The sequence below is a fragment of the Carlito syrichta genome, unplaced genomic scaffold, assembly GCF_000164805.1.
Source record: "Carlito syrichta isolate Samal-C Ts95f unplaced genomic scaffold, Tarsius_syrichta-2.0.1 Scaffold303724, whole genome shotgun sequence".
NCBI lineage: Eukaryota > Metazoa > Chordata > Mammalia > Primates > Tarsiidae > Carlito > Carlito syrichta.
This window is the reverse complement of record NW_007247820.1, coordinates 312,569-327,157: the sequence shown is the minus strand read 5'-3', so window position 1 is coordinate 327,157 and position 14,589 is coordinate 312,569.

Below are 14,589 nucleotides of genomic sequence, written 5' to 3'. Positions count from 1 at the left end.
GCATCTGTTGTTGTTTGTTTTATTAATGATGGCCATTCTTACAGGGGTTAGGTGGTATCTCAGTGTGGTTTTGATTTGCATTTCCCTGATGATGAATGAAGCTGAGCACTTTTTCATGTGTCTGTTGGCTTCTCATGTATCTTCTTTTGAGAAGTGTCTATTCATGTCTTTTGCCCACTTTTGAATGGAGCTGTTTGCTTTTTTCTTTTCGGCGCATTTGAGTTCCTTGTAGATCCTAGATGTTAGGCCTTTGTCAGATATACGATTGGCAAATCTTTTTTCCCATTCTGTGTGCTGTCTCCCTGCTCTCTTGATGGTTTCTTTTGCTTTGCAGAAGCTCGTTAGTTTGATGAGGTTCCACTGTCTTTCTTATTCCTTAAGGTATGGGCATTTAGGGTTCTGAATAGGAATAGCCAGTTCCAATTTCCATAAGGGTGTCTCCTGCATTTTTAAAGATTCTTATAGTTTGAGGTTTTATGTTTAGGTCCATTTAGAGTTAATTTTTGTGTAGGGTGATAGGTAGGGGTCCTATTTTGATCTTCTGCATGTGATCAGTCAGTTTTCCCAGCACAACTTACTGACTAGGTTCTCCTCTCCCCAGTGGCTGTTGTTGGAGGCTTTGTCAAAGATGAGTTGGTTGAGAAATTGAGGCTTAGCTTCTGCAAACTCTATCCTGTTCCAATGGTCTATATGCCTGTTCTTGTACCAATATCAGGTTGTTTTGATTACTGTAGCCTTATAATGAAGTGTGAAGTCTGGAAGTGTGATACTTCCTGCTTTGTTTCTTTTGCTAAGGTTTGTTTTGGCTATTTGTGGTCATTTATGTTTCCATATGAATTTCTGTATTGTCATTTCCAGGTCTGAGAAGAGTGATGCTGGTAACTTAATGGGTATTGCACTGAATCTGTAGATTGCCTTTGGTAGGATGGACATCTTAACAATGTTGATTCTTCCTATCCATGAGCATGGAATATTTTTGCATTTGTGTGTGTCTTCTTGGATTTCTTTGAGCAGTGCTTTGTAGTTCTCATTGTAAAGGTCTTTCACTCTCTGGTTGGGAAGATGCCAAGGTATTTCATTTTTTTGGTGGCTATTGGGAATGGAATTGTGGTTTTAATTTGGGTCTCTGCCTGCTTGTTGTTGGTGTATAGGAATGCAACGGTCTTTTGCACATTTATTTTGTACCCTGAGACTTTGCCAAAGTCTTTTATCAGTGCAAGCATGTTTTTGATAGATTCTCTTGGATTTTCAAGTATAGGATCATATTATCAGCAAAGAGGGAAAACTTGCCTTCCTCTTATCCTATTTGGATACCCCTGATTTCCTTCTCTTGTCTAGTTGCCCTAGCTAGGACTTCCAACGCAATGTTGAATAAGAGGGGTGAGAGTGGGCAGCCTTGTCTTATTCCAGTTTTCAGGAGAAATGTTTCCAGTTTCTGTCCATTTAGCAATATGTTAGCTGTGGGTTTATTGTAAATGGAACTTACTATTTTGAGGTATGTTCCTTCTATACCTAGATACTTGAGGGTTTTTATCAAGAAGGGATGCTGGATTTTATCAAAAGCTTTTTTTGCACCTAATGATATAATCATGTGGTTCTTTTTTCTACATCTGTTGCTGTAGTTAATGATATTTATGGTCTTGTGAATGTTGAATCAGCCCTGCATCCTGGGGATGAAGCCTACTTGGTCATGGTGGATGATTTTTGAGATGTGGTTTTGGATCTGATTTGCTAGAATCTTGTTGAGGATTTTTGCATCTATGTTCACAAGGGATATTGGCCTGTAGTTCTCTTTTTTTGTTGAATCTTTACCCGATTTGGGTATCATTGTGATGTTAGCTTTGTAAAATGATTTATTCCCATCCTTCTCAACTGCCTGGAATACTGTCTTTCTTTCTTTTTTTTTTTTTTTGAGTTGGAGTCTCACTCTGTCGCCCAGGCTGGAGTGCAGTGGCACGCTTCTGACCCCTGCAGCCTCAATCTGTTGGGTTCCGGTGATCCTTTCACCTCAGCCTTCCAAGTAGCTGGAACTACAGGCGTGCACTACCACGCCTGGCTAATTTTTTGATTTATTGTAGAGATGAGGTCTCGCCAAGTTGGCCAGGTGGGTCTCGAACCCCCAGGCTCAGGTAGTCCACTTACATCAGCCTCCCAAAGCGCGGGATTACGGGCTGAGCCACCGAGCCTGGCTGGAATACTTTCAATAGGATTGGTATCAGCTCTTCCTTGTATGTTCTGTAGAATTCTGCTGGAAAGTCATTCAGTCCAGGGCTTTTTTTTGTAGATAGTTTTTGTATGACAGAGTCAATTTCCTAAGTTGTTATTGAACTATTTAGTGTCTTAGTGTCTTCTTGTTTCAACCTGGGGAGGTTGTGTGATGTCAGAAAGTTCTCCATTTCATTTAGGTTATCAAGTTTGTTTCCTTATAGGAGTACATAGTAATCTCTGATAATCTTTTATATTTCTTCGTGATCAGTTGTGATTTGATCTTTTGTATTTCTGATTGTGTTTATTTGTGCTTTTTCTCTTTTTCTTGGTCATTCTGGCTAGGGGTCCATCAATCTTGTTAATTCTTTCAAAGAACCAGTTTTTTTGTTTTGTTGATGTTTTCTATGTTTTTGTCTTCTATGTCCCATATTTGGGCTCGTATTTTGGTGATTTGGATTCTTCTGCTAAAGTTGGGGTTTTAGTGGTCTTCTCTTTCCAGCTCCCTTAGGTGATTTGTTAGGCTCTCCATTTGTGATCTTTCCATTTTCTTGATGTGTGCTTGAAGAGATATAAATTCCCCTCTTAGAACTCTTTTCATAGCTTCCCAGAGGTTTTGGTAAGATGTTTCTTCATTTTCATTTGTTTCCAGAAATCTTTTAATTTCCGTTTTGATTTCAGTGTTGACCCAGTAGTTGTTCAGCATCATGCTGTTTCGTGTCCATGTCTTTGTGGACTTTGGGGAAATGTTGTTGGTGTTGATGTTTATTTTTATTCCACTGTGGCCTGAGAATGTGCGTGGCAAGATTTCAACCTTATGGAATTTGTTTATGCTTGATTTATGGCCAAGGATGTGATCAATCTTGGAGTAGGTTCCATGTGGTGATGAGTAGAATGTATATTCTGTGGTTGTTGGGTGGAATAATCTGTAGGTATTTATTAAATCCATTTGGTTGAGTGTCAAGTTTAGGTTCTGGATCTCCTTGTTGATTTTTTGCCTTGTTGATCTATCTAGGGCTGTCAGTGTGGTATTCAGGTACCCTGCTATAATAATGTTAGAGTCAATATCTTTTTTTAGTTTACTTAGTAGTTGCCTTATAAATGTTGGTGCTCCTGTGTTCGGTGCATATATATTTAGGATGTTGATGGATTGAACCTTTTATCATTAGGTAGTGTCCTTTTGCATCTTTTTAAATTTTTGATAGCTTAAAAGTTGTTTTGTCTGATTCTAAGATTGCAACTCCTGCCTTCTTTTGTGTGCCATTTGCTTGGAAACTTGTTTTCAATCCTTTAACTTTGAGTCTGTGTGCGTCCCTTGTAGTGAGATGAGTCTTCTGGATGAAGCAAATAATTGGGTCATGGTTTCATATCCAGTTTGCCATTCTGTGTCTTTTCAGTGATGCATTTAGTACATTCACATTCAGTCTGATTATTGCAATGTGATTGTTTATCCCTGTCATGGGGTTCTATAAAGTTTTTCTTTGTTTGTTTTCTTTATGCTTTGAGGTTGATGTATGTGTGTGTTTTCAAGTTTCTTGCTGTGCTGTATTCTCTGTTGATTCTGTGCTCTGCTGTTCTCTTGGGAAGTGTGTGGTCTTTCTGGTTTTTTTCTTTCTTCTGTGCTTAATACCTTTTTAAGTGTCTCCTGTAGAGCTGATCTGGAAGCTGCATAATCTCTTAGGGATTGGGTGTCTGGGAAGGATTTTAATTCTCCATCACTGATGAAGCTGAGCTTGACTGGATAGGAATTTCTAGGTTGTAATTGTTTATCTTTGAGGACTTTGAATATAGGGCTCCAGTCCCTTCTTGCCTGTAGTGTTTCTGCTGATAGGTCTGCTGCTATTCTGATTGATTTTCCCCAGTGGATAGTCTGACCTTTCTCTCTTGCTGCCTTTAGGATTTTTTCTTTTGTGCCTACTTTGTGTAGGCAAATTAATATGTGTCTAGGGGTTGGTCTTCTCATTTGGGGTTCTCTGCATCTCTTGTGCTTGGCTAGTAACATCTCTGGTGAGATGGGGAAAGCTTTCTTGGATTACCTCCTGGAATACTTGCTCCAAGTTGTTCTCCATTTTTCTTTCTTCTTCTGGGGTACCAATCAGATGTAGGTTCAGCCTCTTGATATAATCACACATCTCTTGTAGGCTTTGTTCTTTCTTTCTTTCTTTTTTTTTTGAGTTGGAGTCTCACTCCGTCACCCAGACTGGAGTGCAGTGGCATGCTTCCGGCCACCGCAGCCTCGACCTGCTGGGCTCCGGCGATCCTTCCACCTCAGCCTTCCAAGGAGCCAGAACTACAGGCATGCGCTACCACGTCTGGCTAATTTTTTATTTATTGTAGAGATGAGGTCTCGCCAAGTTGCCCAGGTGGGTCTCGAACCCATGGGCTCAGGCAATCCACTCACCTTGGCATCCCAAAGCGCTGGGATTACAGACTGAGCCACCAAGCCCAGTGGCTTTGTTCTTTCTTTCTGAGTCTTCTTTCTATGTTTTCTGCAGATCAGGTAATTACATGTTCTGGTCTTCAAGTTCTGAGATTCTTTATTCAGCTAGATTAAGTCTGCTTTCCACACTTGTCATCTTGTTATTTATTTCCTGGATGAAATTTTTTATTGCCAAAATCCCTGTTACAAGTTCTTTCAGTGTTGCATCTTGTCTTTCTTGAGTCTTATTTACTCTTTCCATCCATTCCCTAATCCTTGTTGTATTCTGAGGCCAGTTGTTGGTGATTTCCATTGTTTGGGCACCAGGGTCTGATTTTTCAGCAGTTTTGTCTTTGGTGCACTTGAAATGGCCTGTGATCTTCCTTTGGTTCTTCTTCATTTGTGACATATTTCTTGTTTTTCTCTTTAGTTCTGTTATTCAATGTCAGTGAGAGAGGCTTTCCCTTCTGATGTTTGCTCAGTCTTCTATTCCTCCATGATCCAGGTGCTGGATTTGTTCACTGATCTCTTTGGAGTCCTTCCTCATCCTTTTCTGGTCACACCCTTTGTCTCACAGCTGGATCAGGGTAGGGGGATTGGGCATCTGGAACTCAGCATTCATCAGGTCCCTCCAAATGCTTTCAGGATATTCCCTCTGGGTCATGATCAATCCCTCAGTAATTGATTCGCCAGTCACAGAGATCGGGTTTGTTGCTCTGTGGTGAGCAAGTCAGAGCACTTTCCTGTGCTACCTTCAAGATGGTGGTAGGGTGCCTCTCTTGTCCTCTTCCATGGGACTTTGCCTCTGGACTCCCCCCACAAACCCTGCTGCCAGTCCCCTGACAGGTGCTGAAATGGTGAGGCAAATCCTGGAGGCAGCAGTCTCTCCTGCCAATGGTAAGGGAGAGCCTGGGGCAACAGTCTCTCCCCACCGCTTTTCACAGGAAAACTTCTGTCCATTAAAAAAAAAAAGACACTTGGCTTCTACAGCCTCAGAAGAGCCAGGGACCAAGCAGAGAAGTTGCAGCACCAGCTATTGCACTAGGGGCCTGGCCACTTGCTCTCAAGTCCCCACTTAGATAGTCTCTCCCAGCATTTTCTTCCCAGGAAGGGTTTTATTGATTTTTTTTAAAAATGGCACTCAGCTTCTGCATCTGGGAATTACTAGGGTCCAAGCCCAGCAACTACAGCAACAGCTTCTGCATCAGGAGAGCCCTGCCCACTAGCTCCCTAGCCCTCACTCAGTCAGCCACTCACATGCCCACTTGCTCACCAGCACATACACTCACTCACTCACACCAGGACTCGCATAGTCTGACCGGCTCGACTGCCATCTTCCCCCTGCTCCTCAAAAGATTTTCTTGTTACCCAACATTCTTCAGCCTCTGAAATCCTGTGAAATTTTATGATTCTCAAATCTTGAATCTTGGCATTACTCCAAATTGTGTTTCTCTCAGACTAGAACCTCTTATCCTTCTAGTTCTCACACTCAGTTATTCCCTCAGACAATTTTTGAGTCCCAGTTCCCACATTTCCTCTGTTTTCCCTATCAGCATCCTTCTCATCTTCCCTACTCATCATTTCAACAACGTTCTTGTCAATACTCCCAACCTGTTTTCTAGTCCTTCTATTATTTTCAGTCCTTCTACTGTCTAGCAAAGTCAAACCCTGGATTAAAGCCACTCACCAACTACCTCTAGGATTTTATCTAGGCGTGCAGACACTGCTGGAGAAATTCACACCACCGCAAGAGCAGTCAGTATATTGATATGATCATAAATCTGTGTTGTGATTCGTATGCACATTTCTTTCCCTCCCTAGTATCAAGCAATTCTTCCATGTTTCCCTAGATTTCCAGCTGGCCACCTCCCCACACCCTAGCTGTCAGATGATCTTGCTCCAGATGAGGCCTGCTCTACTTCCTGGTGCGAATATCTACCTGGTGCGCATACCTGACTGTATACTTACACTTTCTCAATGTTCTCAGGACATAATGGAAGAAAAGGGCCCCTCATCTTAGCTTACTTGTTATAGAAGCCCCATTTTCTCTCCAGCCTTCAACAAATTGACTTTCTCTTGTTTATCATCAGGGTCTTCCTTTTTACAGGTTCTTCCCTGTCATCCTTTAAACGTGTCCAGTTCTCCCCCACTTTTCAGTCAAAACAGAAACACTCTGCAGTCACAAAAACACCCCAACAGTCCCATATCTTCTCTTCCCTACTCCCTTTCCCACCATCCTAGTCTCAGTGTCTATTTTATTTAATATCTTGAGAGTGTTTGGTCCTTCTTAAACCATCCCCTCTCCCCTTTGCTTTCATAATATTGTGTTCACCTAGTTTCCCTTTAACCCCTCCAATGACTCCTTCTTAACCTCTGCTGTGGGCTTCTCCTTAAATGATGGTGTGGTGTTTGGTCTGAGGACCTCTTCTCTTCTTCCTTTCTACACTCTCTAGGCATCAGGCAGTCATGGTGGCTTATACTTGTAGTCCCAACTACTTAGGAGGCTGAGGTGGGGGGATCATTTGAGCCCAGGAGTTTGAGGCGGCAGTGGGCTATGATCTTATCACTGCACTCTAGACTGTGTAACAGTGAGACTTCATCTCTAAACATTTTTAAAATGTATAGAAAATAACACGATCTCTGTGCAGTCTCACCTACTCACATGGCTGAAATTACCACCTGTACTGATGGTCCCCAGGGTACAACTATCACAAGCTCCAATCTCCCTCTTAAGGGTCAGACCTACGTATTCAGCTACCGCCTGGATATCATTAACTGATTGTCCCACAAGCACCTCAAGCTCATTATGTACCTTGTTCTCACCACTTTCCCCAGACCTTCTTTTTCTGAGTTCAACACTTTAATGGATAGCAGTTTCATTTACCTCAGTTGAAACCTGGGTACTGCACTCTCGTCTCTAAGTACCTCAAGGCAAGAATAGTGTCTGCTTATGCATCACTATATATTCAGCACCCGGGGCAATGTTTGGCACATTGCAGGGACTCAATACATACTTAAGCAATGAATTAATTACTCCTTACTCTCTCTAATTCCTTGCATTCAATGGATCACCAAGCCCCGTCAATTCTTCCTTCTTAAATATTCCTTCAATACTTCTTATTAGTATGGTCACAAAACCATTTCAGGCCACCATTATCACCATTATTGTATCACAATTTATTTATCCACTCACTTACTGAAGAAAATCTTGGTTGCTTCCAAGCTTTGGCAATTATGAATAAAGCTGCTGTAAACATCCACATACAGATTTTGGCATAGAAATAAGTTTTCAACTCATTTGGGTAAATACCAAAGAGTGTGATTGCTGGGCCATGTGATAAAAGTATTTTTATTTTTATAAGAAACTTTTATTTTTATAAGAAAAAAAGAAATTGCCAAACTATCTTTCAAAGTGGCTATATCATTTTGCATTTCCACCAGCAATGGACAAGTATGACTGTTGTTTCATATTCTCCCCAGAATTTAGTTTCTTTTTTTTTTTTTTTGAGTCAGAGTCTCACTCTGTCACCCAGCCTGGAGTGCAGTGGCATGCTCACGGCCACCGCAATCTCGACCTGTTGGGTTCAGGTGATCCTTCCGCCTCAGTATTCCAAGTAGCTGGAACTACAGGCATGCACCACCACGCTTAGCTAGTTTTTTGATTTATTGCAGAGATGAGGTCTCGCCAAGTTACCCAGGCTGGTCTCAAACCCGTGGGCCCAGACAATCCTCTCACCTTGGCCTCCCAAAGTGCTGGGATTATAGGTGTGAACAGGGCACCTGGCCCAGAATTTAGTATTGCTAAGATTTTTTTGTTTGGTCGGGTTTTGACCATCCAAATAGGTATATAGTAGTATTTTATTGCTGTTTTAATTTGCCATTTCCTAAAGACAGATGAGATTGAAGATCTTTTCCTTGCTCACTTGCCATTACCATCTGTATACCTTCTTGGTAAGGTATCTATTAAGATTTTTGGCCCATTTAAAAAATTGGGTTGTTTATTTTCTTACTGCTGAGGAATCTTAGCCCTTTGTAAATTTTGGAAAACTATCCTTTATTGTCTATGTCTTTTGTAAATATTTTCTCCCAGTCTGTGGCCTGTCTTATATTCTTTTGACAGAGTCTTTTGCAGAGAAAAAGTTTTCAATTTTTTTTCCCTGCTCTGACACAAGTTTCTAATTTTAATGAAGTTCAATTTGCCAATTATTTCTTCCATGGATTATGCCCTTGATGTTATATTTTAAAACTCCTCTATATTTTCTCTTATGTTATATCCTAGAAATTTTATGATTTTGCATGCTAGATTTAGATGTATCATCCATTTTGAGTTAATTTTTGAGAAAAGTGTAAAGTCTGTGTCTAGATTTTTTTTTTTTGCATGTAGAAGCTCAGTCATTCAACAACATTTATTGAAATGACTATTTTTTCTTCATTGTTGTGCCTTTGCTCCTTTGTGAAAGATCAGTTGACTATATTTTTATGGATCTATATCTGGGCTCTGATTCGATTCTATTGTTCTATTTGTCTATTCTTTTGCCAATGCCACATTATATTGATTACTGTAGATTTACAGTAAGTTTTAAAGTTAGAAAGTATCAATCCTCCAACTTTTTTTTTAGACTTCTGACTTTTTTCTTCTTCTTTAATAATGTGTTGGCTTTCTGGATCTTTTGACTCTGTGAAATCTTTAGAATTGATTTGTTGAAATTCACAAAATAACTTGCTGAAATTTTGATTGGGATTGTATGAATCTATAGATCACACTGGGAATAATTGACTTTTTTTTTTTGAGTTGGAGTTTCACTCTGTTGCCCAGGCTAGAGTTGCAGTGGCACACTCACAGCCATCCCAGCGATGTCCTGCTGGGCTCCGATGATCCTTCCCCTCCGCCTTCCAAGTAGCCAGAACTACAGGCATGTGCCACCATGCCTGGCTAATTTGTTATTTCTTGTAGAGACAAGGTCTCGCCAAGTTGCCTGGGCTGGTCTCCAACCCTTGGGCTCAGGCAATCCACTTGCTTCAGCCTCCTAAAGTGCTGGGATTACAGATTGAGTCACTGAGCCCGGCCATAATAGACATTTTTAACAACATTGAGTCTTCTTATCCATGAACATGGGATATATCTCCATTAATTTAGTTCTTTGATTTCTATCATCAGAGTTTTGTATGTAGATTTTGTACATATTTTGTTAGATTTATATCTAAGTACAGTTGACCCTTGAACAAAGTGAGAGTTATGGGTGCCAGTCTTTCATGCTGTTGAAGATCTGAGTATAACTTTTGACTCCCTCAGAACTTAATGATTAATAGCCTACTGTTGACCAGAATCTTTATCAATAGCATAAACAGTCAATTAATATATATTTTGTATGCTGTATATTTTATATACTACTTACCTTTGAATGACATGTGTTTGAACTGTGTGGGCTCACTTGCATGTGGCCTTGTTTTCAATAAATATATTGAAAATTTTTTTGAGATTTGCAACAATTCAAAAAACCTCACAGATGAGCAGCATAGCCTAGAAATATTGAAAAAGACTAGGAAATACTTAGGTATGTGATGAATGCATAAATATATGTCGATACTAGTCTATTTTATCATTTACTACCATAAAATTAAAAAAAGATTATTTTAAAAAGTTAAAACTTATGCACACATACATTTATAGGCCATACATGACATCATTCACAGTAGACAGAAATGTAAACAAACAAAAAGATGCAGTTTTAAATCATAACTGCATAAAATTAACTCTAGTGCCTACTATTGTAGTAATTTTATAACCACTTCCTGATGCTATTATGGTGAGATCAAGTATTTCAAGTATCCCCTTAAAATACTGTGTGATGCTAATTATCTTCACATGAGTAGTTCATCTCTCTGGTAAATTTCACATTACAATAAAAAGTTATCTCTGGCAGTCCTCACATAGTTTTCATTGTGTTTAGCGCAATACTGTCAACTTTGAATAACCCTATGGGACCCATACAAAGTTCCACAAGTGATACTGGAAGCAATCCCAAGAAGCAGAGAAAAGTCATAACCTTACAAGAAAAGCTTGAATTGCTTTATATATTCTGTAGATTGAGGTCTGCAGTTGGGGCTGCAAGCCATTTCAGGCATACAATTCATCTTTTAAATAGACTCTTAAACTTATGTTATCTGTACAGAACTGTAAATGTATTTTCTCTTCATTATGATTTTCTTAATAACATTTTCTTTTCTCTAACTTACTTTTTGTATGGATACAGTGTATAATACATATAATATATAAAATATATGTTAATCAACTGTTTATGTTATCAGTAAGGCTCCTGATCAACAGTAAGCTATTTGTAAGTAAGTTTTTGAGGAGTCAAAAGCTATACTTGGGTTTTCAACTGTCTAAGAGGTCTGTCCTTAACCTCTGCATTGTTCAAGGTCAACTGTATAGTAAATAAATAAATAGATAAGCTAGAGAAAAGAAATAAATAAGTTTGAGAAAATAAAATATTATTATAAAAAATCATAAGTGACTGATGCCTGCAATCCCAGCACTTTGGGAAGCCAAGCAGGAAGCTTATTGAGGCCAACCTGGGTAATATAGGGAGACTCCAACTCTACAAATAAATAGGTAATTAGTCAGGTATAGAGGCATGGGCCTATACTCCTAGCTACTGGGGAAGCTGAGGTGGGAGGATAACTTGAGTCCTGGAGTTCAAGGTTGCAGTGACCTATGATCTTGCCCACTGTACTCCTTGGGTAATAAAACAAGACCCTGTCTCAAAAAGAAGAAAAGAAAATTCTGCATCTATTAATATAATCATGTGATTTTCTTCTTTATCCTGTTGATGTGATTAATTATATTAACTGATTTTTCTACTTTTGAATCAACCTTGCACACCTGAAGTAAATCTCATTTCATTGTGATGTATAATTTTTTTTTTACTCATTGTTGAATTCTACTTGCTAATCTTTTTTGAGGATTTTTGCATCTATGTTCATGAAAGATATTGTTTTGTAGTTTTCTTGTTATGCCTTTTTTGGGTTTTGGTATTAGGGTAATGCTTGTCTCATAGAATGTTGGGAAGTATTCCCTCTGCTTCTATCTTCTAAAAGAACATGTAGAGAATTGGTATAATTCGTATCTTAAATGTTTGATAGAATTCACTAATGATTCTATCTGGGACTAATGCTTTCTGTTATTAATTAATTTTATAGATATAGTTATTTAATAGATATTTCTTTAATAGATGTAGTTTATTCATATAGTCTATTTTTTCTTGTGTGAGTTTTGGCAGATAATGTCTTCCAAAAAATAGGCCTATTTTATTTAGGTTATCAAATTTATGGGGATAGTGTTCATGTATTTTTTTATTATTCTTTTAATTATCCATAGGATCTGTAGTAATTTTTCTTCTACTTCCAATATTAGTAATTTTGTGTTTTCACTGTCTTTTATTTTTTGGTTAGCTTGGCTAGACACTTATAAATTGTATTCATCTTTTAAAGGGAACTAATTTTTGGTTTCATTGGTTTTTCTCTATTGATTTCCTAGTTTCAATTTCATTGATTTCTGCTCTAATTTTTATTATGTATTTTGTCTTGCCCACTTTGGATTTAATTTGCTTTTCTTTCTCTAGCTTCCTAAGGTGGAAACTTAGATTATTGATTTTAAGTCATTATTTTTTTTCCAATAATGTATATGCACTCAATGCTATAAATTTTCTTCTAAGCACCATTTCACTGCATCTTACAAATGTTGGTAAGTTGTTTTTTTTTCTTTCCACTTAGGTTGAATTTTTAAAATTTCTCCTGAGATTTCTTTTTTGATCTTTGTATTGCTTAGTAGTATAGTCTGAAAGCAGATATTTACTATATCTATTTTTAAATTTTGCTGAGATGTGTTTTATGGTCCAGAGTGTGGTCTATTTTGATAAATGTTCCACATACATTTGAAAAGAATATTGGCTGAGTGTGATGGCTCACACCTGTAATCTCAGCACTTTGGACAGCTGAGGTGAGAGGATTGCTTGAGCCCAGGAGTTCAAGACCAGCCTAGATGAGATCTCAACTCTACAAAAAAAAAATCAAAAAATTAGCAGAGTGTGGTGGTGTATACTTATAGTCCCAGTTACTCAGGCTGAGGCAAGAGGATTGTTTGAGCCCAGGAGTTTAAGGTTACAGTGAGATGTGATTATGCCACTGCACTCCAGCCTGGGCAGCAGAGAACCCCCAGCTGAAAAAAATTAAAATAAAAAGAATATGAATTCTGCTGGTGTTGGTTGAAGTATTCTATAGATGTCCATTATATCCTGTTGATTGATAGTGCTATTGAGTTCAACTATATCCTTACTGATTTCTGCCTGCTGGATCTATTACTGATAAAATAGTATTGAAGTCTCCAACTATAATAGTGGATTCATTTATTTTTCTTTGGATTTCTATCAGTTTTTGCCTCTTGTATTTTGATCCTCTGTTGTTAGGCACATACGTATTAAGAATTGTTATGTCTCTTAGAGGGCTAGCCCCGTTATTTATTATGTAATGTCCTTCTTTATCCATACTAATTTTTCTTGTTGTGAAGCCTACTATCTAAGATTAATACAGCTATTCTATGCTTCCTTTTGTTTAGTGTTAGCATGGTGAAAATAATATATTTTTAAAATTCTCTTCTATCTAAGAAACGTTACTTTAGGCCGGGCTCGGTGGCTCAGCCTGTAATCCCCGCACTTTGAGAGGCCAAGGTGGGTGAATTGCCTGAGCAACTTGGCCAGACCTCATCTCTACAAGAAATCAAAAATTGGCCGGGTGTGGCAGCACGTGCCTATAGTTCTGGCTACTTGGAAGGCTGAGGCTGAAGTTTCACCGGAGCCCTGTAAGTCAATGCTGGGGTGGCCGTGAGGGTGCTCCCGCACTCTAGTCTGGGTGACAGAGTGAGTCTCCAACTCAGAAACAAAAAGAAAGAAAAAGAAAAACTACTTTAGCAATTGGCATTTTTACTTTTGTTCTTATTTTTACTCTGTATTTATCTCATAAAATTAGTTTTCATTAAAAAATAATAAAATATGTATAACATTTTTCCCCTTAACATTATATAGTAAGCATTTTGTTGGCTACTGTTATTACATAATCTTTGCAGATATTGTAGTAGGTGGAATAATAATCCTCTATAAGCTCTAAAAACTGGAAAGAAAGGCAAAGAAATTGTTTCTCTCTTAGTGTTTGCAGAAAGGAATGCAATCCTGCAGACAACTTTATTTTAACCCAACAAGACCCATGCTGAACTTCTAACATACAGAACTGTAACATAATAGATTTGTGTTGTTTTAAGCCAGAAAGTTTACAGTAATTTGTTATAGCAGCAGTAGAAAATTAATACAGCTTTGGGACTCAGAAAACAATGCCTCAAAGTATGATGCTTTGGCATGCTAAGCATTTTGAATTAAAAGAAACTGAAAGATTTTAGAAGCAGCCTCAGAACCAAAGACTTTCTAATTTTTTCTTGTTTCTCCCTACCCCCATGTCCTTCCTCCTCCCCCCCAAGTGTAAGAAGGACTCTGTTTGGAATTTCTTTTTTTTTTTTTTTTTTGGAGATGGAGTCTCACTCTCGCCAAGGCTCGAGTGCAGTGGCACGTTCACGGCCACCCCAGCATTGACCTGCTGGGCTCTGGAAATCCTTCCACCTCAGTCTTCCATGTAGCTGGAACTACAGGCGTGCACTACCATGCTCGGCTAATTTTTTATTTATCGTAGAGACTAGGTCTCACCAAGTTGCCCAGGCTGGTCTTGAACCTGTGGACTCAGGCAATCCACTCGCCTCGGTCTCCCAAAGTGCTGGGACAACAGGCTAAACCACCGAGCCTGGTCCTGGAATTTATTTATCTGACCAAGAAACTTCTCTCCAAAAGAAATGCAGAGGTCGCCGGGCTCGGTGGCTCAGCCTGTAATCCCGCGCCTTTGGGAGGCTGTGAGTGGATTGC